The sequence below is a fragment of the Dysidea avara genome, chromosome 14 (assembly GCF_963678975.1).
Source record: "Dysidea avara chromosome 14, odDysAvar1.4, whole genome shotgun sequence".
NCBI lineage: Eukaryota > Metazoa > Porifera > Demospongiae > Dictyoceratida > Dysideidae > Dysidea > Dysidea avara.
The window spans coordinates 5,896,751-5,922,614 of record NC_089285.1 but is presented as its reverse complement, the minus strand read 5'-3'; the positions used below and the strand labels follow the sequence as shown (position 1 = coordinate 5,922,614).

The window sequence follows — 25,864 nt, the reverse complement described above, 5'->3', positions numbered from 1 at the left end:
AAAGAAATATTATGATCACTTAATTAGTCTGTGACATGTTGACGCATTTTAGTACCTGTAAATCAGGTATTCCATAGCGACAAGCACACGCATCTTGCTATTCTACACCCTCTCATTTAAATTAGAACTACTCCATCATTTTTAATCCAATAGACATGAAATTTTCACACAAGCTACTTTAGTAATTTTGCCAAAGAAGAGCGTTTGCCATTTTGAAATAGCAAGTTCAGATGATGAATAACGTGGAAGTAAAGAAAAGGATTTCTGGGAGTGTCAACCCAAAAGACTAATATGTGACCCTATTTTGGAAAATCATACATTTGGGCACATGCAAAATTTGTGGGAATGCTCAATTGAAAATTTCATCAATTTTTTAATAAACTTTTTTTGCATATTCTGATAAAGCAACTTATTAAGCCTTCTTGCTGTGAAAAAATTTTCACATCCATAGCTTCTTTATTCTAGGAGATATACTCAATTATATCAGACCATGCAGTAGTTTCACAATGCGTGGGACAGCAATTAACTACAAATGGGTTGATTTGTTCATTCCCAAAACCAAACATTTTCTTGTCTTTAGCCTAGGGACAATAATACAAGTGATTTAATTGAGGAAAAGCACAAAGAACACATGATTAAACTCTCAAGGATCTCTTTTCATCCATTTTAGATTGTGAGAAAGGAGATCTTTGTCAACAAAGTGATTTGATTTGTCATCAATTTGTCACCTGATCACTATACACTTCTATTATATAAACTGATAGTGAAAAGTTAATTTGTTATGTATTAGATAGTAAATTAGCCATATCTTTGGAATGCTTCAATGTATCAACACAAAATTTTCACACAAGGTAGATAACCACTCAGTGCTTCATTGTAGCTATAAAAAAGAAAATTGGACTATGTGCCCAAATGTATGGTTTTCCAAAATAGGGTCACATAATTATGTGATGATTGAGAAGCTAAAAGACAAAAATAAAAATGCACAGCTGTTTAGCATAGTATATCATAAAAGTATCAAGGCTCTTGTGTGTAAACTGTGGGACTAGTTCTAGTATAAAGGGAAAACTGTAGCTCAGCAAAATTCAAGTTTAGCAGTTGGGGTTTGGACTAAACTGTGTACTAGTGTTATCCAGTAAAAAAGTACAGAACATTTGTTAAAACCATTTGCAAGTTATAGAACAAATTAAATTTTATGGGAAGCCATATAAGTGAACTGTACTGAGCACCCTTAAATGGTAATTGCCTTTCGACCCTTCAAAATGCAAATTTTTACATATTACAAATAAAAAGAGCCCAATAACTCATACTTACTTTATCGCAAAAATCCCCTTATCAAGGAAGTTACAACCACCAAATACCTTGGAGTATTAATTGACAGTAAGCTTACATGGAACAACCATATACAGTCTGTTGCTCATAAAGCTGCCCAAGTAAATGGTTTCCTGCATCGTAATCTAAGACAATGTCCCTCAAATATTAAAGCGATATGTTTCAAGTCAATGGTTCATCCAATCCTTGAACTATATGCTTCCTCCGTATAGGCCCCCCACACTAATGTTAACATTCAGAGACTAGAAGCTGTACAAAGACGTGCAGCCAGATTCTGCTTCAACAAATTTTCTCCATACTCCAGTGTGACCAACATGTTAGAGTTTTTAAGATCTACAGAGCCTCCAAACCAGAAGGAACATAGCCAAACTCATTATTATGTATAAAATAATCAATAGAAATTTACACATCCCTCCAACTCACTGATCCCCAATCAACGCGATTCAAGAAGAGAATACTTTACCCAATTATAAACTGGCATATAAATTGTTCCTTTTCCCCCTCCACTGTTAAGTCATGGAACTCGCTCCATCTCCCTCCCCCCCCCCCATTGTAATTAACTCCCCTACACTTGATCAATTTTGTAATATGATTAATACCTGTGCGTTATAATCTCTTTTGATTTCTGCACAGTAATAAATATTCGTTATGTCTGAGTCTCTGAGAGCTATCCTCATGGGCGTGCGTCTGCTTTGTAATCATGTGATGTAAGAATCCACGTGATGCTACAATGTGCGATTTCGGACGCGATGAAGACAGCTGGGCAGTGCGCTGATTTAGCAGACGTCGAGAACATGAAATACAGGTATTGTAGTGTCACATGTGTGTACTCTCGAGACAGCAGGCAACGTGGGAAAGGTGCTAGACCTATGACAGGAAATAGTACTACACGGGTACTTGGCAAGTTTAATCCTGTGACCTTGATCACACTTAGAAGTTCTAATGGAAAACCGAAACCCATAATATAACACCATTTTCACATGGACACCCAAAAGTGCATGGAGCTTGAATAACCCACTCCACGAGAAGCTATATAAATACGCGCGAGTTACCCTTGAACTTACCAGAGGTCCTTGACAGAAAATAATAAATGGTGCTACACCACATCAAATACACTAAACTATTAGAATCTCTGAGACAAACAGCTGCTTCACAGTGTTGGTAGGAGCATGTATTAAAATCTGTGGATGCTGTCACTGCTGATTGTCTTGGTGGTGTAATTGAGGCCACACCACCATTGGTATTGACTCTTGTAACAATGCTGTGATCATCATTCAGCAAACAATTGACCAATTAGCTTAGTCTGAAATTATAAAGTGTTATTAAAGAACTACTGGTACAAGATCAGTCACCATCTTAGATAACTGATATCAGATCAGTACAATATCGATAGATTGGTAATAAATTTCCTAGATTGGATCTGTATCGGTAAAGCTCAGAAAAGTTGAATCGGTACATCTCTAATGAATGTGTCTGCATTTATGGGTTCCCACACTGTCATCATATTTAATTCAGTCTTGCATAGCTTCAAGTACACAAAAAAATGGATTTTCAACTACCAGGTGCCATGCAGCTAGCTAACTCATCTGAAATTAACCAAATATGTATTACTATTTTATTATGTTGTGCAACAACACATAATTAATTCTAAAGGTAAATAACTCACAGTGATAAACAAACAATTACAAATAACAACACACGTAAGAGAATATATATACTATTACTTAAAGATTCATTAATTCTCGGATTTTGTAATTCATGAAGTTTTTGTAATTCGTCAATTGCATTGCTATGCACTGCTAAGGAAGCGCTTGTTAAACAAACCACTTTTAACATCATATGCACAGAAGTATCTTCTAAACTGTTTTATAGTTTGACTGCAGTGTTTTTCCCCACAAATTCTTTCGACAAAGCCTCAAAGCTGCTCTTCATTTTTGTTCATGTACGTGGGGATAAGCCCCCTTTCCAATTCGAAGGGATTGTATAAGTTGAGCTGAATCCTGAGAAACAGCTAAAAATTAAAAGTGAGTTTTTTCTCAACAGAGTTAACATTTTAGCCAACCAGATGATTAGTGGTAACAGCAAAGGTGTCAACAACAGACACGCACTGTTTGGCTCCACTACAAGGCAAGGGCTGTAATGGACACTGTACTTATATGGCTTTCCCATAGGAAATGTATTGTGAAAATCTGAGTGAAGTGTGTTTATGCTGGACTGGGATTATCATGTCATGTGTTTAGTTGTAAACATGTCCACATTCTGTGGTCTCAGAGATGTTCCTGTTAGACTATTACTACAGCTAAAAGTTCATACTATGAACTTGTATGATAAAGAGCACTTCATATTGATAGTGATTACTATGTTCCTGTTGTTACACACAGGTCACAGTGAGGCTGTCATAGCAGTATCATTTAGTCCTGATAGAAGGTGAGTATGTGTATAAAGACCTTATGAAATGTCGGAAGTTTATGTAGATGTGTGTAGTGATTGTGATTACAGTCCAGCTCCATTCTCAGTATTACAATTGGGTTATTTTGAACCAATTGCTGTAAAGTACAAGTTTGTGTGTGTGTGTGTGTGTGTGTGTGTGTGTGTGTGTGTGTGTGTGTGTGTGTGTGTGTGTGTGTGTGTGTGTGTGTGTGTGTGTGTGTGTGTGTGTGTTCATATAACTTGTCATTATGTTGTACAGGGGTCTAGCTAGTGGATCAGGTGATTGTACTGTTAGATTATAGGATACCAGTACGGAGACTCCTCATCATGTTTGTAAAGGTGTGTATAGTATAGTGTGTACTGTGTACATGTGTTGAAGATACAGATCACATGGTAATAGGCGTACTTTATTCCACGGACTGGACTGGACTCGCGGACTGGACTGGACTGGACTGGTGGACTGAGCTGGAAACAGCTTTAAACAATAATCCAGGCATTATCTATCTCTTGCAACACTGGAGACACCACTATCGAGCTATAACTGCTGGTACTGCTCTTCCTTACAAGTCAGATGACACTAGCGCATGCACTAATCAATTAGAATACACTTACAATACACGTGTACTCGCAGTGATAAAGCGTGACAGAGGCTATTGTTGTAGCGTACATGTTTTCCTTTGTTGCTTCAGTACTTAACACTAGTGTTGGGGTTGTAGTGATGAGCCAGATTATTTGCATAGCCCCATCACCTTGCCTGGTGGTGCCACCTAGCTACCTGCTAAGATTAATTATTGGCTCATCTCTACAGTTGTAACACTAGTGCTAAAACAACAAAGAAAACATCTACGCTACAAGAATAGCCTTTATGACGCTGTATTACTGCTAGTACGGCATGTATCGTAAGTGTATTCTAATTAATTAGTGCATGCGCTAGTGTCTTGATTTGTAAGGAAGAGCCAGCAGTTGTAGCTCGATGGTGGTGTCTCCAGTGTTGCAAGAGATGGATAATTCCTGGGTTATTGTTTAAAAGCTGTTTCCAGTTCAGTCCACGAGTCCAGTCCAGGCCATTCCAGTCCGTGGAATAAAGTAGGCCGGTAGACACTGTGTATAAGAAGGATACAATCATATATTAGTCTCCATAGCTGTATAATACAAACCATTAATGTACAATAGTATATACAAATAGTTCAGTTATCACATGTCTCTTATGAGTCTTCAGTGTCCTACCAAGTCTCTGAACTGTCTTGACGACTTGTCCAGTAGACACATGATGTAGTCTAGTTGTGGAGGAGATGATGTCTAATGTATAATGAGTTGACTGTGTCTGAGCTGACTCATAAGTAAACAGGAGAGTTCTCCAGTCTTGTTCCATCATGGTATTCTGTGTATCGGGGGTGCATTCTTTTGATATGGACTTAACATTTAGCAGTGTCTATACTCAGTAGTACAGTTGACAGCCTTTTCATTTCTGTAACCATCCAAAGTGCTGTCTATTGTGCATCTAGCTTCTTCATTGCTAGAAGGACTTGTTGTCCAGGGTTAGCTGGGTATACTCTTTCTCTTTTATGATTAGAGTGTTTCTGCTGATCTGACACGTGACATATACTACGTATCTCATTTTACTAGAAGGAGTTTCTCCTCACTGTAGTCAGATTGATAGACCAGTACTGGTTAGGTAGCCACTGACAGTTAAACAGGATCTCATAAGTAGGACAGTTTAGTAGTGACATGTTTGGTATGTAGTTACATGAGCAGTAGGAGCTGTGAGTGTTCCTCCTGTTCCACAATCAATAACTGACTATTGTTGAGTAGTGGAAGACTTGACTTTGTGACAAAAGATGTACAGTATAGTCAGCTACGATCATCATCGTCTGTATTGGTTGAAGGGACTTAACCACTCTGTGCAACAGTTTGTTGTATTGACTACCAAAAGCATGTGATACCTCTAAAATGCTGCTAAAGCATTAGGCTGTAGGGAATCAGCTTATTGGTTTGGTCTGCCAGTAGGATGAACAATATTTGGAAGTTATATGCATGAAGTTCTAAGGGCAGACATTGTGATCAAGCCCTGCTAGACTTTGATGACCCAAGTATTTGTAATGTGCAAATGGTCAGGTAATACCTACTTAATTTTCACAGTGGCCCTTATCATTGCCAGACACTGTTTTGTAGCTTTGTGTTGCTCTGCTTGCATACTCAACAACATTATAGGTTGTTGACAGGACAGCCCCAAGTCCCACATCTGAGACATCTGTACGTAATGTAAATGTGTCACCACAAGCAATTACAATAGTGATTACTTTAGACCATTAATCTGTCATGTTCAACTGCCCACTTGTGTGGCCATTCCAGCAAATCTAGCACAAATATACTGGTAGAATTAGCTAGACCAATAAATGACCTGAGCATTTATAAAGTACTGGAATTGCCTTCTGGCATTAACTGTTGTTTGAGTATTTGAATTCCAGGTGTGAGACAGTTTTTTTTTTTTTTTTTCAGATAAAACTGACTGCAGAGGGTGGTGCATAAATCCAATTTGATGAGAGATCATTAGCATGTGAGGCTGAAAAACTACCAATTGTTGACATACTATCAACACAGTCCTTGTGTGATCTCCTAACACTTTGTCTTGTCTCCTATGGCATGTTTGTGGATCAGTGTGAACTCCCATAATCTCAGTGCCAGGACTGAATTTCATCTCAGTGGAGTCCTTGTGCTTATAAGGAACTGCTGAAATATAAGCACTGTGGTTCACAATTAATTCCTACAATGGTCACATCAAAAGTATCATTTTAGGTGTTCATATTGTTGTTGAAATGTGCTTGTATAGCTAACACAATTGAGTGGTACCTTATTGTAGTGTACATACTAAAAGGTTGATGTAGTGTCTTATCTTTCTCTCTTGCTCTACATACATGTAGCTCACTGCCATTGGATCCTCAGTATTGCCTGGTCACCAGATGGGAAGAAGATTGCATCAGGTTGTAAAGCTGGTAAGGTGAGTGAAATGTATGGAGTTGTCCACCTCATTTCCCTCTACCACCCTTAATAATACTACTACTACAGTGGAACCTGTCTAAAGTGGTCACCTTCGGGCCAGAGATATTTGGTCTTTATAGAGAGGTGGCTGCCTAACTCACTATCATATCTCTATAAAGCAGCCAATGGCCACAAACCAAGGTTTGACCTTTATACAAAGGTTCCTGGGATTATAGCTATCCTCACACATGCCTACTCTTCAATCCATTACTTACATAACAAGCATAAACAAAGTAGCTAGCAGAAACCAGAAAGGATGACCAACAAGAGCGAGAAACCACTATATGGAGACATTATCAGATTTATCACTAGGCTGCCTTGCTACAAAGCCAGTGAAGGAAAGGCTATGGTTTTTATACTGGAAAGACAGTTACCTGGTAACTACACAACTGTAAATTCCGAGATAAATTCAAAAAATTAGCATATTGTGGGGTGAGCTTTAATTGGAATCGTGTGAAGAGACAAACCCATGGAGTGGCTATAAGCTTATCTATACAGAACACAACTGTGAGTATAAAATGTTATAGAAGTATAAAGTAGTGTAACTGGTTTACTCACTGTTATGACTTGCTGTGGCTGCTTTGTGAGAGGCTTTTTTGTATAACGAAGTGCTTCCAAAAGCTGACTGTTATATGTGTTATAGAGGTGACCGCTTAATGCAAACTATTTCTATACAAACTGTTTAGGAATCAGTCGGGACCAGTCACATGGCCATTTTGCTGAGGTGACCATCCAACTCAGGTGACCATTAAGAGAGGTTCCACTATACTACACATTTATACACAGTATGTTAATACCCTAGCTACTACACAGTGTGAGACATATCCAATACTTGTGAAAATTTCTCTTCTACACACCATGATACAATTGTTATCAGTTTATCATACAATCTACAGGTGTGTATATGGGACTCAGTAACTGGTAAACAATTGGGGAAATTCCTAACTGGCCACAGACAGTGGATAACATGGTTGTCATGGAGACCAATGCGTAAGTATGCTCATATACAGACCATATATAGACATTCTGCATATAGTTGTGAGACTGAATTGTATGGGACTTGTAAATGTAAAGTCAAACTATTGGAAATGATTGGTGTGGACTTAGCTTTTACCTCCATTAGCTTTTATTGTGATGCCAATGGAAAGTATAGTCAATTAGCTACATGTAGGTCTACATGTAGCAGAGCTTATGATAACGTCCGGACACCGGTCAAAATCCGGTCAAAATCCGGTCAAATTGCATAGATGTCTGACCATAATGCAATTTGTCCGGACATAGTGTCCCATCAAAGCACAAGGAAGGAGCCTAAGGGCTGAGCTTGCATGCATCAACAATAACAGTCACTTGGTTGCCAGGAGATAGTATACATTCTTACAACCCCAAGGGAGTGGCCACAAATGTACCAATGCCAACCCTCTGGTGTACTGTGACCACATAACAGCTGCAGTAAGGCATGTGACATCTTACCACTATAATGTTCATTTGCTATGCTACAGTAGACATATTGGGCATTCATCTTCTACATGTCCAGTCAATTTTAGCAATTGTCCGGCCAATTTTGGTTTGCCAGGACATTGTGGCAGGACAACAGAGAATTCTTATCATAAGCTCTGATGTAACACACTGTAACATTTTTTCTAGAAGCTGTACAAGCTTTATACTTTTGGTCCTTGTGTACATTTATCATTAATTGTGTTGGTAGTTATAACACTTTGTGTACAGTGATCATAACCACCTGTGTATGTACTCCCCACTATAGGATGGTAGTGTATGTACTCCCCACTATAGGATGGTAGTGTATGTACTCCACACTATAGGATAGTAGTGTATGTACTCCCCACTATAGGATGGTAGTGTATGTACTCCACACTATAAGATAGTAGTGTATGTACTCCACACTATAGGATAGTAGTGTATGTACTCCACACTATAGGATAGTAGTGTATGTACTCCCCACTATAGGATAGTAGTGTATGTACTCCACACTATAGGATAGTAGTGTATGTACTCCACACTATAAGATAGTAGTGTATGTACTCCACACTATAGGATAGTAGTGTATGTACTCCACACTATAGGATGGTAGTGTATGTACTCCACACTATAGGATGGTAGTGTATGTACTCCCCACTATAGGATGGTAGTGTATGTACTCCACACTATAGGATAGTAGTGTATGTACTCCCCACTATAGGATAGTAGTGTATGTACTCCACACTATAAGATAGTAGTGTATGTACTCCACACTATAGGATAGTAGTGTATGTACTCCCCACTATAGGATGGTAGTGTATGTACTCCACACTATAGGATGGTAGTGTATGTACTCCCCACTATAGGATGGTAGTGTATGTACTCCACACTATAGGATAGTAGTGTATGTACTCCCCACTATAGGATGGTAGTGTATGTACTCCACACTATAAGATAGTAGTGTATGTACTCCACACTATAGGATAGTTGTGTATGTACTCCACACTATAGGATAGTTGTGTATGTACTCCACACTATAGGATAGTAGTGTATGTACTCCCCACTATAGGATAGTAGTGTATGTACTCCCCACTATAGGATAGTAGTGTATGTACTCCACACTATAGGATAGTAGTGTATGTACTCCCCACTATAGGATGGTAGTGTATGTACTCCCCACTATAGGATGGTAGTGTATGTACTCCACACTATAGGATGGTAGTGTATGTACTCCCCACTATAGGATGGTAGTGTATGTACTCCACACTATAGGATAGTAGTGTATGTACTCCACACTATAGGATGGTAGTGTATGTACTCCACACTATAGGATAGTAGTGTATGTACTCCACACTATAGGATAGTAGTGTATGTACTCCACACTATAGGATGGTAGTGTATGTACTCCACACTATAGGATGGTAGTGTATGTACTCCACACTATAGGATAGTAGTGTATGTACTCCACACTATAGGATAGTAGTGTATGTACTCCACACTATAGGATGGTAGTGTATGTACTCCACACTATAGGATGGTAGTGTATGTACTCCACACTATAGGATGGTAGTGTATGTACTCCACACTATAGGATAGTACAGTTCACATATGGGATACAAGGCTGGCTCATTCAGTGATGATATTAACTGGTCACAGTCAGTCAGTGACTTGTGTACGATGGGGAGGAGAGGGACTGATATATACCTCATCGACTGTGAAGTGTAGAGAGACCGTGATGTGTGCGTGCGTGTGTGTGTGAGTGAGTGTGTATGTATGTTTGTGCATGTGTGTGTACATGTATTATCCGTACCCACAAAGTAGGGATGTCACGACATAGAAATTTTTATGTCACATGTCATTAGAGGTTTATGTCACGGCATAAGCAATTCTTAAAGTTTCACAACTGAAGCTGTTACTTATGAAACTGTATAACTATTTTGATTCAAATATGCAAAAATATCAGCTTAAACATCAGCTATATTAACTACTAGCATTGGTACCTGCCCTATGTGCAGGACCATCTCCACATTAAACATTTTAATGCCACGAAGAGGGACTAAGCATTAAACACCAGCACTGCTAATGTAGCTATGTAGGGTACATGGTGATGTCACATTTTTTAAAGAGCATGAGGTTTTCTTATGTCATTAATGATGCAAAACACTAAAGTTTATAGTTTGTGGTTTTGACAGGAATGTAGTTTAATTATTCAGTGCATCTTCCCTACCAGTGACTTCAACGTGCTGTATAGAACAAACGAAACCTTTGCTGCTTTACATGAGAACTAATGCAACAATAATTAATATATTGGGAACCAAGCATAAATATTAGTGTCCTATATTTGCTGTGTAGCATGTATGTCGATAGTGCTTTAAAGTACATGATCCTTATGCAGTACATAATAATTTATAGTGAAGCATGCATGCACGGCTAGCTAATTAGTTAAACTGCATGTGAGCTAAGGCAATTGTATACAGTATACCCTACATTACATACAGGTTGTGTACACACGGTACAGTTTCAGTTTCTACATTTTGATGTTTACCTTACCGACTGTCACAAAGAGAAATGAACTTGAGCATAATTTAAAGTCAACACAATTTGCAGTTATAGTTACTGCATGGCAAGCAAAAGTTCAGAACTTGTCCTATGCACTTTCAGTTCTGATGTTGCAGTGACACATATACCTCTTTCCATACAAAAACCCAGTTTTGAAACACCTGCAGTGTAATTGACCAATAAGGTAATGTATGAATCTTTAGAGTGAAAGCATGTAAGCAGGATAGTGAAACAGTTGTGCCAGGTCAGATGCAGTTCCTCGGTGTAAACTATGGATCTGCATGGTTCCAGTATTATCATTTTTCAGATGCACAGTAGTATTTGTTCAATCATGCAAGCTGCCTATTACTACAGCAGTATTGAGGTAAGTCTGAACAAACAGTTTTTTATGTCAGTGCACACCTATGTGCTTAAAACAAAGATGTAGATATTCTGGATACTGGTGAAAGAAGCTTTTACCTACTCTAATACAACACACTGGACCAACACACAGATGGACAAATATGTTGGCAATTAGTCTGCCCTGTCCCAAAAGTGCTATAAGAGTCCCTATTATGTGAAGTAATTCAGTGCCAGTGCTGAAACACTGATCATTAGAGTTTGTAGATGAAGACTTGCATGGAACAGATAGAGCAAAAAGGTGCATCAAAAAGGTCCCAAAAGTGAAAAAAAAAGTTATGACCTAGGCGGGGATTGAACCCTGGCAGGTTATAATAACTTGGGGTTAAGGGAGGTGCACAAATCGCCACAGTTGTTTATCTGTGGTTTTGACAGGAATGTAGCTCAACTTTTCAGTGATCCTTCCCTACACCAGTGCCTTCATCGCCCTATAAAGAGCGAACAAAAGCACGTATTGATTTGCTACAACAACACTCGAGTTGCCAGATGATGGGCGTTTAATTTCGCTAAAGTCCCGCCTCGATACGTACTTTGCATGCCAAGATATGATGAGCTAAAAGTCGTGTTTTAAAAAGGTGTTCACAAAAAGGTACTGAGTAGAAAGAAAAAAATCTGTGAACACGTGGATTTGAACCCACGACCTCTTACATGCTAGTCAGGCGTTCTACCACTTGAACAGTATGTACTGTGGTTTTCAAAGGAATGTTGCTCAAGTTTTCTCTACACCTTGGCCTTCTACGCGCTGTAGAGACCGAACGGAAGCACGCGTGAACTCGTGATAACAATCTTAGAGTAGGCGGATGATGAGCGCTTCATTATCAGCACAGACCATAGATACTAAATACATAATGGATTGGAAACGCAATACATTTTACGGTTACGGGCTCGATACGGTCACGTGATTTATGGCAATGATACCAAGTGTGCAAACTGCAGTTGTTCTTAACACTGAGACTACTATTACAGGTTTTATAAAGCGTTAAATCATTGCTAAATGATTCAGCTATTTATTGGTTTGTGACTGAAGGTTAGTCGTTTCGTACAACCGAAGGTGTGAAGGAAGGAACGCGAAATTTGTGTTCAAAAACTACTGTGGGGGTTTTAGTGCATAGGGCGTATTACGTACGAAGTTTTAGAAGTGCTGAACAGTTTCGCCACATCGTAATGAATACAAAATAATTATTTTTAGCACTGTACAGCAGTTACTTTCCGAAAGCGAAGCGAAAGAATGGCTACATGACGGTAGTGGCTGTGGGGGTTTTCCTGGCTTTGTGAAAACAAGTCTAGCGATACATGCTATACTAAAGAAAAGTTCATACCTTCGAGAGTGCTAAAAAAAGGATGAAAGAATTAAAAAAGACACCTGTTTTCGAGAAAACTCTGGGCGAATTCGACAAAAATGTATTGTGCCTATTGAAAATGCTGCTGTGCCCCGTAAATATCATCACGTGACCGTATCGAGCCCGTAACCGTAAAATGTATTGCGTTTCTAATCCATTATGTATTTAGTATCTATGCACAGACTATGTCGATTCGCGCCAAGTCTGGTGAGTAAGCAGCGTGACCGTCAGACAGACAGACAGACAGACAGCTTTTCAGCTTTATATATATAGAAGATGACATCAACAAACAACCAGCATTGCTTGTACTTACTTGTCAATTTTCTCATATTTATTGCATCAAATTTGATCAATATGAATAGAAAAGTGTGCATTATTTGGAGATATTTATGTCACGACTATCGTGACATCCCTACCACAAAGCAGAATTCCATCATCTTCCATAGGAATATTATGTTATGTAGGACACTATCAGGACATGGTCACTGCAGCTGGGTTAGTGGTGTACATGTTGTAGTAACTGGATCATGTGAGCTCCTGTCAGGTGAACACACTGTGTCTTAACACTGACTATGTGTTAAGGACTGGACCATATGAATCAGCTAATGACAAGCCAGAAGGTATTGTGTAGTAGTTCTCTGGCTAGTAATGTTGTTTGACCTACCGTATAACAACAAATATTGGAAAAACTGATATTTGGTGATTTGCTATAAAATTGCAGTTGGCAAAAATGTAATTTGGCGAAATGCTGTCACTGAAAAATTGGCGGTGCACATGAGTGGTGTAAGGTGTGTGCTGTAGCGTACAATCCTTTTTGTGCTGAAATATTATGGATTCAGTCACTGCATGCATAAGTCTGGCAGAGTCGTTTTCATGGGACAGGTCTGGGTCTGATCTGCTTTAAAGAAAATCCAGGTCCTTCTGCAGTCATGGGTCACGCCCACTTATCATGATCATTTGCTGTCTGTAGGCATACGTAGAGCCTCACCCATTTATCAATGGCTGCACACAAATTCATGTCTTGCTACCTGCAAGCTTACGTGGAGCCATGCCCACTATTCAAGTATGAGTTTTTTAGTATCTATTATCTAGTCTAGTCTGTAATCCACACCCATTTGCATGTGATAATTTAAAGGTGTATTTAAGTAGTATCCACGAAGTCACACTTGGGATGTCGAAACCTACTTCTGCAACTGGTATCAAAAGCTTGGGCCCAAGGTATCAAAATAATATTGAAGAAAATTTAATTTGGTGGTTTAGTGACAAATCACCAAGTCAACAAATCACCAAGTCAACAAATTTAGTTCACCACCAAATTTAATTGATATACAGTATCAGAGACCTCATACATATCTGTATAAAAGGAAATTTTTGAAAGGTTAAATATTCAAAAAATTTGAAACGACAATGCCTTTTCAATAACATATTTATGTAATTTTCTTACCAGAAAAACACCTATCAAACTATAAACAAGGGTAAGTGCTGCATGTTTTCTACTTTATCAGTTAGCTAACTATAGGTACTAGGCCACTGGCAAACACAATGCAAGCTATACCATGAGTGTCACCATGAGTCTTGGAGCCTAAGAGCTCGAGAAAATTATTATTCCAGCCTGAGTGAAATGATAGTGAATATCTGGAAGTGATGAAAAGCGCTAAGTAGTGATTGCTCAATCTGCAGGCCACTCAGTGGATTAAAGCCATGTATAGTCTACCAAACAATATGGTTCAAGCCACAAAGGAGGAATAAGTAGCTAGACATGATTCTACCACAGCCTTTGTCTATACTGAACAATCAAAGCAGCAAATTCTACTGTAGCTACATACACGTGATCAATACAACAATTGTTAGCTTCCTCCAGTTAGGTTCATAAATCTGTCTTATCTACAGTGCGACGTGGTAATGGCAGAGAGAAACTGTATCAAATATATTTTTTCGAACTTACCATCAAGCACTCGTTTTTGAAAATTTGACCTTTCGAAAATTTCCCACTATACGGTATCTGTGAAGTTTCTAGAAGCCATTTTGGTATTGTATAGTATATGGAGAAGGCTCTTGATTTTCTAGCCCCTCACGTAATGACATTATTTAATGTGTTGCTAATTTGAATCTCTACTCTACACAGGTGACCTCCACCAGTGAAGGTGAGTACCAGTAATAGGTACTGATAGTACATTGGTTATTACCGTATTAGGAAGTGATCAGTGAAGAACTGCTTGTGTCTGGATCTAATGACTTCACACTGTTCCTATGGCAACCATCCACTGGCCAGAAACCATTGAATGACGGGTAGGTACAATGCAGTACATATCTTATAGTAAATATGTACTATGGTTTTATAGTGTCCTTATTATACGTGTACCACTTTTGTGTGGGCGTTCAAAGGCACTGCTTACGGTTTAACCTGCATATTGCCATGCAAGATATTACCTGCTCATGGCTTTGATGCCCAACCAGCTCAAAGATATTACTTTCATTATATTGGGCGACGTTGATTGTTTAGTTATGGGTTTGAGTTTACAGGTTAGGCTTGGCTCAGTGTAGTTGCTAAGTTTCGACTAGTTGACAGTTACTAAATGAGACGAATGATCAATAACATAGTCGTTTGGGCAGTGCGTGGATACGTATTTCTACCCATCTGTGTCAGCCATAGTGTATTTTATTTATTTATTTTATTAGACTTCACAGCACAAGTGCTGAAGGTCAAGCAAGTGTAAATACCACAGCACAAGTGCTTGTGGTATTTAAGATCCACAAGCCAAGTACTTGGGAATTTATATTGATGAAACATTTTCTTGAAACTTCCACGTTACTTCTGTATACAACAAAAAATGTCCAAGCATATCTGCAGTGCAATTTGAGATAGTGATCAACAAGTGTAAGGGAAAGATTCTATCATTCTTTAGTGTGACCCATATTACAGTATGCCTGTATAGTTTGGTCACCCTATACTCTGACTAATATTGATAACTTGAGGGTGTGCTCTTCAGAGTGCTACTCACTTCTAGGCATTCTTCGATTTTCACCGAGTGACGATAATATGTATATAAAAAAAATCCCCCTGGTTTTCAGTAATTCTTGAAAATCGAAAAGCGAGTGTAAACGTACATATAAAGTAGTCTGGCGCCGCCCGCCCCTTCGCAAAAAGTATTCTTTTGCGGAGGGCGGGCGGCGCCAGACTACATGTAAAGGTGTGGCATTAGCTGTGTGCAAATATTAGCTAATCATTAAATCTTTAGTTTTGTAATGTTGTACAATTAATTGCAATATCTGGTAATTTGTTCCACAATTTAATTGCATCTGGGTAAAAAAAAAGGAATATTTTAAATGAGATATCTGTGGCTCTAAAATGGTTGCTTGAATCAATTAATGTCCTCGGGTAAGTAAATTATTCCTGATGAGTGAGTTCCCTGTTTCAGTTTCAACAAGATTAACAATTTTATCCATCCCTGATTCCCTTCTAACTAAAGTGTCGTACAGGCTCAGGTCCCTAGAGGGGTAGTTGCCTAATAAGTTGACCCATAAAGAAAAAAAATGAGAAGTCAAGATGTACTGGCAGAATGCAGGGGAAATCCCGGATCAGGTTGTGTGGCTCCTCAGGCACTTTCAGCTAAGTCACTGCCTGACCTGGGATTTTTTTCTGTATTCAGCAGTTCTCAATTACAGGTCTCTGACTCCCTACTTCACAGACATACTGTTGAGCTGGGGAATAACAGATTGTCCACTGCATCCCATTTAACATGTTAGTGACACTAAAATACATTGAAAAATCACTACAATATTGCTGCTTTCCTTTGTACTTTTTCTAGTTTAGGGCTTAACACAATGTATATATTTAACTTGTGCTTATCTTTCGCACCTGTACAGGATATTTATAAATGGGGAGGAAGGAATTGGATTTCGGGATGAAAATCGAAGCAGCCATATGAAAGAAAGAAAAGTTTATCAAAATCTGTGCCGGAGATGAGGTACGTGATTATGAGCGTAATATTGGTAGTCTTGTATATACCCAAATGGCTTTGTGTGTGGGAGAGGAAAAAGCAAGGGGGTGTCACTCAGGGTCTTGCTGTAGGTCGATCTGCGACTACGGTCAAACTCTAAGTCAACGGCCAAGGCCACAAAATAGCTATTACTGTGGGTCAAGACGATACGGAAGGTTTGAAACCCACAATCGAAAACTATACGTAGAATTATCAAGTTTACGGGATTATACGTAATTCACAAGAAGTAAGGATCTCCATGAAGATGTTTTAAAGCTCCAACAGGAATTTTGCCGTAATTATAACGATTTTTTCTCTCCTAGCTGCTGGTAGCACGCACTAAAAATATTATACTAGGTTACAAGTGCAGGTGTGTATAGGAAAATAGAGAAATAAGTGGAAGTCAAAAGTTTGACAAGAAATGCTCAAGTCATAGGTCAAAGACAATAAATGCTGCAAGTCAAAGGTCAAGGTGAAATTTTCCCTGATCAAGACTTTGACCGTAGTCGCAGAACTACCTACAGCATGAGCCGACATAACACCCCCTTGAAAAAGGTCTGGTGGATCTCCAGGCTCCCAAAATCCGGGAATAAAGGCCAGCTCCAGGAGTGTTAAATTGGTATTGACAAACCAACTAATAAAGCTAAGTTTTATTTACTCAAGCAACTTTGCACCTCTTGTCATGTACACAGATCACATCTCACTTAGGCTCTCACAAGCATCAGAGAATGACACTTGCAAGGGGGTGATACTCCATATACCCTGTACTCCAATCTTCGTCCTGGATCAAAGTAAAAAGAAAAATGCCTTGACCCTTTGCTAAAATCCATGCTTGACTCTTGACCAAATTCTTGCATATTTTCATAAAAATACAGTTATGTTGTAACTGTAAAAGTACCAATTGTGGTATACCTTTTACAATCGAAGCCTGTCTTTTGACCTACTGCAAATTTCTTGCTTGACTTTTGTTTTGACCGAGGACGAAGATCAGAGTACAGAATATATAGTGCCTCCCCCTTGATTTGTGAGTGCAGTAAACTATCCATAATGGCCATTGTTGGGAATCAATGCTGTCTGCTGCTGCTGCTGCTGCTGCTGCTGCTGCTGCTGCTGCTGCTGCTGCTGCTGCTGCTGCTGCTGCTGCTGCTGCTGCTGCTGCTGCTGCTGCTGCTGCTGCTGCTGCTGCTGCTGCTGCTGCTGCTGCTGCTGCTGCTGCTGCTGCTGCTGCTGCTGCTGCTGCTGCTGCTGCTGCTGCTGCTGCTGCTGCTGCTGCTGCTGCTGCTGCTGCTGCTGCTGCTGCTGCTGCTGCTGCTGCTGCTGCTGCTGCTGCTGCTGCTGCTGCTGCTGCTGCTGCTGCTGCTGCTGCTGCTGTTGTACCCTGATCGAGCTGATTGCCTCGCCAGTGGCTGTTAATTACTCCACTATAACTCAGTCTTCTGGAGAAATAGAATTACAACCAGAATCAATAAAGATACAATTATATTGTTTGTCAACTGATATACTACCATATAGCTGGTTATTTTCGAACCAGAAATTTTCGTAGGAACAGTAAAATCTGAATTTCATAGATTTTAATTTCGAAGTACAGGTGGATTTCAAGCAAATAGAAATTCATGTCACAAATTACAAAAATACATAGAGTCTACATGTGTTCGCCTTATCGATGGTATCAAGGATGGAATAACCTCCACTTTCATATCAACTCTGTGATTACATTGTGTGTCTGCATGGAGTTGATACACTATACATTGTATACATATATAGTGTATTTGACAACTTCTTGTTCGCAACTCAAACAGGCGACTAGCTGAAGGAAGTGAGGTCATTCTATTTATAGTTTTTGCTTTAAAGGCTGTCTATAGCAACAAAATCTTGAGGGCAATACCATTAGGTAGTGTTGCGCCTTGTACCTGGAACCTCCGAAGTACAATCATGGTGGAATTGCTGGTAGTGGAGGTCTGTGATAGTAGGATGGAAGTCGGATGGTATTGCATTCCACCAGTGAGAAGCAGTAAACCTTAAAAACTTTTGAGTAAATGCAAGGTGATAATATACTGTACGTGACATATATTATCTATAGCACAACCTCTGTGAATTAAAAAAAATTAACACAGCAAGTCATTTGTCCTGGTCTCATATTTGGAATATGGAGCGACCAAACTGTATTTATAGTTTGCCTGCATCACCTTCAACCCTGCCACCTCCATTACTGCTATAATTATCAGCTGTGCTAGGATTTTGACAAACTATACATAATTTTCAGCTATGTGCAGGGCTCCAATGTAAGTCAGTTTTACTGGGTGGATTCCCTGTGTAAATATTACAATTACTATCATTTTCAGCTAATTCTTTCTTCTTAGGGAAGGTAGTAAAATGTATAGCTTTAAGACTCTTGATAATCCTTGTAGTGACAGAAATGGCTAGCCTACTGTTGTTGTGATTTTGTGTGCTTCAATGACTGCCCGCCTGCATCAAAATGAGGAAGTGGCTGATGAGAAACTAGCATCTACTTTGCCTGGCCTTATTATAATAATAATAATTGTATGGAATATATTATAGGGAATAATTACTATGGTATTAGCTATGGTATAGCATGTACCTGTTGAGCTGAATCCTCAAAAACATTTAATAACTCATAGATGCAATTACAGACCATGTTGAAATTTGGCTCATTTGTAGTACTACTTGACCTGCTAAAAATATTTTAAATCTTTTCGTTCAAATGTCTGACATAATATTTACAGTCAATCAACATTTTCACTATACATTTCCTATGGGTAAGCCTTAAAAGTGTAATCTCCATTACAGCCCTTTTTCTAACTTGTAATGGAACCAAACCATACTAGTTTGTTGCAGACACCTTTGGTGTTGCCGTTAATCATCTGGTTGGCTGAAGTGTTTACTCTCAAGAGAAAAAAAAATCCACTTTTAATTTTTAGGTGTTTTTCAGGATCCAGCTCAATTTGTACATATTTGAATGATTGTTAGATACTATACTTACAAATAGTCGGGGTTCTAAGCATTTTAAATAGACCTTTTTTGTGTACTTTTGGATAAAAGCATGAAACTTGGCAAAGTTTGCATATGACAAACCACCTCAGATTTGACCTTTGGTGTTGTTTACAGACAATGTAATGTTTAAAAACTGTCAGTTTTTCTCTATTTCATGTTTGTTTGAATCCTAAATCCACAAACTTGGTGAAGCTCTTACCCTAGAGAATATTTGGCAAGATACTATGCTAAACAGCCATCATTTTCAGTATGCTGGCTTGGCACACTGAAATCACAAAATCATTCATTTGGCTTCAACAATATAGTAACTCATTATCTACTTAGATGAACAGATTTACATGATGTTTAATGCGCGGTACTTATTTTCATGATGGAAGATTCGCTGCAGTACCTGTAGCCATAGGCGGTGGGGGGCTGAAGCTTTCCCTCGGTCTGCTGAGGGGGGTCTATATAGCCACCCTTAGAATATCTTGCCGAAATTGGAGTGAGGCTAAAAAAGATTGATATATTCTAATAGAACACTAAAATACCCTAATAGAGCAGTCAAAGTGCTTCATAAAAATATATTCCTAAAAGTACTTGCCTACTGTGGGAATTTAACCACTGACCTTTCACTTTAAGAGTTGGTGTGTTACACCTGTACCAAGTATTTCCAACTGTCTAAAAGCTGTTTTGTACTGTAGTCAACAGCTAAAAACTTTGTCACAAGAGGTTTTTATTGACTGCAAATACACTATAGCATATTATGGGTTAAAAAGTTGGTGTTTTAGTTGAAAATGCTTCAAATTGTGTGTATAAAACTAATTCTGATGAACTTTCTGAGACATCGTGAAAATGGCTATAGTTTCTGGGGCCCCTGATCTATACACTCTGGTCACGCACCCCCACCCCCCACATCCTCCACCACTGCCTGCAAGTGTTTGCAAAAGTAACACCGTGGTGCCATATATGGAATTATAATTGATGAACAATGTTAAATGCTGTCTTGTGGACAAGTTAAATAGCTACATAGCTAGACTTTAAATTATTTATTAAAGTTGTAGTGAAAAAAGTACTCAAGATAATGAACCAGAGAAACACCTCACAGTATAATTGGACACATATTACTGTTAAGTCTGGACTTCTCACCATCTGTATGGGTGACAACCCTCAAAATTTTCATTCATCCATTGTAAGGAATTCTCTCAAGTGCCGTGTAGCGATGGTATCCGCCTATTTGAAAAAAAATGATTACCCAAAGTGTTTTACATTGGTTCTTCTGCAATTTCATGTAACTAGTAGATTATATAATATTATCATATTATCCTGTTTGTTGTTGTTGATTATAGCCACGTACTATCAAAATGGAATGGAATCATGCTTAAAGTCTTGTAGGTATTCTTGATGGTCTCTTGAGAAAGATAAATGAGCGGAGCCAAGTGTCAAGAGAGAAGCGCCGTCGCCAAAAAACAACTGGAGACTCGTGTTCTTTGGAGTGACACAGAAACACAATGCCGTGTTGATTTGAGAGAGAGCAAAGGTGGAATATTTGTGAAGGTGCATTAATGTACAAATTATTTGTCTACTTTATAATTGCTTACTAGTATCATATATAAGCAGGGCCGCCCACGGGGGGGGGAACTGGGGCATTTTTCCCCGGGCCCAGGGCCCCCCGAATACCTGCTTAAAAGATTGATATACTCTAATAGAGCAGTCACAGTATTCCTCAGAGGAGCAGTGTAGCAAACTTATAGATAAGGAGATATGGTTGGTGAAGGGTGGCTATTGTCATTGTGAGTGGGTTGTGACCTTTTTTTTTTTTTTTTTGGTCTTCAACTTACAGTTTGGGTGAAGTTGTGATTTAGAATGGAAACCTCCTTGCCTCTGGGGCCCCACTTTAACTCTTTGCCCTGGGCCCCTTAATTTCTCTGGGCGGCCCTGTATACAAGCACAAATTAATATTGTGTATTATACACTTTTTATACTTGTGAAATCACCAGCTGTATGTACTGTTTTGTTATATAGATACGAGTGATTCAGTGTTCAGATCACTCATGTAAGCAGTTTGTTATAATTATATCAAGTGGAGATTTAGAAGAGTTCAAAGATGCACTGTCTGCTCTCTTGGAGAAGCGAGAAACTAGTTCACACAATTTGTATTCTAAAAGACCAACACCTCCAGGTAATTAATAAGAGTTTATTATTAATAGGTAAGGACGTCCATAACCAGATAGCATCTTAACTGCACATATACTTTACATGTATGTAAACAGGACCACCGACAGGAAGGGGTGGGGGAACTGGACCATACAGTAGTACCTGCCTCATAGCTACATTATCCAACAATAATAATTAATAAAATAAAAAGATGTGGTTAAAATTATGTCACCAACAAATAAATAACGTAATGGCTATTCATCTGATTCCAGACACCTACTTATTCAGGCTATTCATCTGGCACTCACCCAAGGACACTAGTTGTATAAAGGTTGGTGAGTTCAAGGGGAGCTAGGGTTGGAGCAAGTGCCAACCATAGCATGTCTCAAACTCACCAAAAATTTACCTTCATAGCATATACCAAGAGTATCATGTACCACGGTAGTGGTACATAATAGGGATCAGGCAGAAATTTTTCAAAACACTCTAATAGAACGCACGCCAAAAGCAGCCTTCCGGGCTTTAGATTTTATTTCTAAAACATTCTAGACCTTTCTTTTGTGTTTACAACACTAGCCAACAAGTATTAAAAGTAAGGGAAATGGTTTTAGGTGTTTTTTAAAATTTTGAAAATGGTTAGATTCTCCATCTTCTTCTTCTTTCTTTCTTTCTTGTTTCGCGCGCCTACAGCTCGTAGGAAGTAGATATCAGCCCTAAAAACGTATGGCGTATTTAAAAAACATTCGTACCCAGGTCTGTGGTATTAAAATCTTCCCTCTCTAATGCGATTGCGAGATATAGAGCAAGAATCACTCTTCGAGACGCCATTCGATCGAGAAGCCATACAGATGATAATATAGAATTGTTTAAAATTCCATTGCTTTAGCTCACAGGACTAAAATGCATCAAGTTGTATCACACTAAACATTAAACATAACTATTGTTCACTGAAACTCGGGTTTTAGACTTCCTTCATTACGAGACAGTGAAGGGGGTGTGGCCCGCACCTCGTCACTTAAACTATTACTGTACGCCTTTCGTGTATACTTTCTATTATATTCTTCAGCTGTTTACCAGCTAAGAGTCGACATAACAAGGCTTGTAAGCTATTGGAACACACTGGTAAATTTCGAATTGAAAAGGGGTGTGTCCCTTCCGTACGCGATTGAAAAATGAAAAGCGGGATACTCCGTATACTCAGCACTTTAATTGGAGTCGACCACGTTTTGTCAAGCGTGTGTTTTACTCGTGTTGAGATTTCGCACCGCTTCGTTGCAGTAAACGGTCACACTAGTGGATTTATCTACTCGTCAAAGGAAAGTGGTATTGTTTACTGTATTGTTAACTGTATTGTTAACTAATTGTTTATTAAACTTATTTATGTAATTGTTTATTGCCAGTTGATATTACAATGGGTTTCTTTATTAAACAATCATGTACTGTTGAACGTATATTTAAGAAGTAGTCCATGTGCATGGACATGAAAAAAATCATGAAACTAGTGGGGCAAAAAAATTATTAATTTTCAACAAGTAGAATAGGGATCAAAGATTTGATTTTGAAAAAAACTGCGTAAACAAGAAGTAATAGGGATGATAATCCACAAAATTCTATGCATCATCAGTTCAAAGCAAGTTATTTGAATAGTGTACACTCAATTTGCGATTCCTATTTCAACTTGTGGTTAACTTTTGTTAAAATGTTGAAATAGGAATCGCAAATTGAGTGTACACTATTCAAATAACTTGCTTTGAACTGATGATGCATAGAATTTTGTGGATTATCATCCCTATTACTTCTTGTTTACGCAGTTTTTTTCAAAATCAAATCTTTGATCCCTATTCTACTTGTTGAAAATTAATAATTTTTTTGCCCCACTAGTATAATAGAAACCAAGAGTGTCGAACAGTGTATTAGCCCGTGATTAATGATTGCGTAAAGTAACAGGGATATTTCAGTAATTGTTTGTTTACACAAAGTGGTAATTTGAAATGCGCACATGGCAATGGGTCTTTGTTTGCCAGTTTTCTGTGTTATTCAACCAAGTATCAACAGTTATTGTACAAGGAAAGTGTAGTAAGGACCCAAGATAACTCCAGCTTGCTAAAACAATGGTTGCACAAACAAGCGTGTTGCTACGCCTTCAGGGATCCTCTTGGTAGTACCAGAATTTTAACATTTGTCAATTCCCTTTAACTCCTATCATGTTTTCACTTGATTTTGTGGCCAAATTTAGCTAAATACAGCAAACCTTAATGGTAATGAAAACGAACAATTACTGATATATCCATGTTACTTTATGCAATCATTAATCACAGGGTAATACACCTGTTCGATACTCTTGGTTTCTATTATATACTCTTGGTAATAGCGTTAGGGTCGGGTTCAGCTTTGGTTTCTTCTTCACTCACGTGTAGTCATAGCAAACTATTTTTAGATAGGGGGACTCTGTTTATGCAGTTGTCAAGCACAGTCAACATGCAAAGCATTATCCCTCTAGGGGTCTGGGGACATGCCCCCACAGGAAAATTTTGAGGGTTTAACCTTCTGAAACACAATGACTGCTCTATTAGATCAACTGACTGTTCTATTAGAGTTATTCGATCTTTTTGAAAACTAACGGCAGAAAATTATTAGAGAGGCTCCAGCCCTCTTTCTCCCCCCCCGGTTGCTATGCCTATACCCAGGTATATACATGTAGGTTGTACAGATTACCTCTTGAATCACATTTATAAGATAGAAAAGTAGAGGAGGTGGGTAGCTATAGTGGGTACGCGTTCACCTGAGCCCTGCCAAATATAGTAATATCAAAGGGGTGAACACATGTTCACTCCCAATGGTTTTGTACTGGAACAAGCATATTTTCATAATTACTGTAAACATGTTTGCACGCCTGAATCGTCCATACTAAATGTATGGGATATTTTTAAAGCCTCATAACTCACTTGTTCTTGCTGGTATTAAAGCGCTTTTTTGATTACCAGTTCCGGCGTTTAAAAGGATTCACATTGCTACTAAATGTTTGGACAGCTGGCCCATGTAACAAGAGTTATTAACAAGAAACGAGGGCTCAGGTGAACACGAACAGACTATAGCAATGGAAGCACAGTTGGTACTACACTGATCTCACACATCAGTGGTCCATGGTTCTAACCATGAAAGTGTTGCAGGTTATTATATATATATTTTCATTTTAGCAACCTTTTTGTCTACACATGTGGAACCGGACAAATAGCCTCATACATGAGAAATGTGCCCTTAGGCTGATAATTGCTGTGTAGTTATTTACCTATTGTATGCTTACTGTCTATTGCTGCAGCTTAATTGCTATTAAACTATCAGTCAGTATACCCATATCTCAGTCCAGTGTTATCAACACCATTTTCTTGTTTAAACACCAGTATCATGTGAGAAGGATCACATGACACAAACTGTGTGTGGAAATGTCCAGAACTGTAGAGAGTTTATTTAGTGTTTGTTGAAAGTTTTAAGTTTCATTGCTTCGTCGTGAGATTGAATACTATGGGTGAGATTGCAATTCAGAGAGAATCACACTAGAGGTATGATAGTTGAAATAATATAGCTAGTGAGGTAATTTAGCAAGAGAACAGTCATTCTTATACAGCATCCCTCAGATTTAATTGTGTACTAACATATCACTCATCTTTATATGCTAGAATAGTATTACTGTACATGTTTATCTTTCCTCACACACACACACTGTGTTCAGGGACCCACGGAGTATGCTTTTAAATCTTCCTATTGTTCTTTCTAGTATTTTTTCTTCACCTATTATCAGTCTTGTGCCCACTGTAATAACCCTAAGACTGCACACGGTGAGTGAAGATCAAGAAAAGGAATGTAACTCAAAGTACCTCAAGTGTTGATACAGCAACCACTAGTGGACAGAGCATCACCACAGAGTCCTTGGATGGATCAATTTTTAATGCAGAAATTTAACATGCTTTGGAACTGCTGCAGCCACGCAAGAACACTGTTGTTATTGTAAGAACAGAAGCAGTTTATTGAAACTGTTTGATGTTGGTGTACTGTTGTAGTATTGACTGATGGACTGTACCACACATAATAGTATGCACTACATAAAGTGATAGACATGATGTAATTTTTTAGTATTTGAGGGCTGAAACAAATAATAATACT

The 25,864-nt window shown here is 38.6% G+C and overlaps 1 long non-coding RNA gene across 2 annotated transcripts; it reads left to right on the top strand.

Annotated features, from left to right (window-relative positions):
• The first annotated feature begins 2,008 nt into the window (after positions 1 to 2,008).
• On the top strand, positions 2,009 to 25,862 carry LOC136244473 (uncharacterized). Of its 2 annotated transcripts, none has more exons than XR_010695306.1 (13): positions 2,009 to 2,137; positions 3,714 to 3,759; positions 4,022 to 4,101; positions 6,262 to 6,760; positions 7,698 to 7,791; positions 9,869 to 10,032; positions 13,040 to 13,195; positions 14,643 to 14,719; positions 14,770 to 14,864; positions 16,443 to 16,543; positions 20,896 to 21,086; positions 21,572 to 21,728; positions 25,479 to 25,862. It is a non-coding gene; the product is annotated as an uncharacterized lncRNA (long non-coding RNA). The 2 variants fall into 2 exon arrangements; XR_010695305.1 differs by having other exon boundaries at positions 20,896 to 21,103.
• The last annotated feature ends 2 nt before the right edge of the window (positions 25,863 to 25,864 follow it).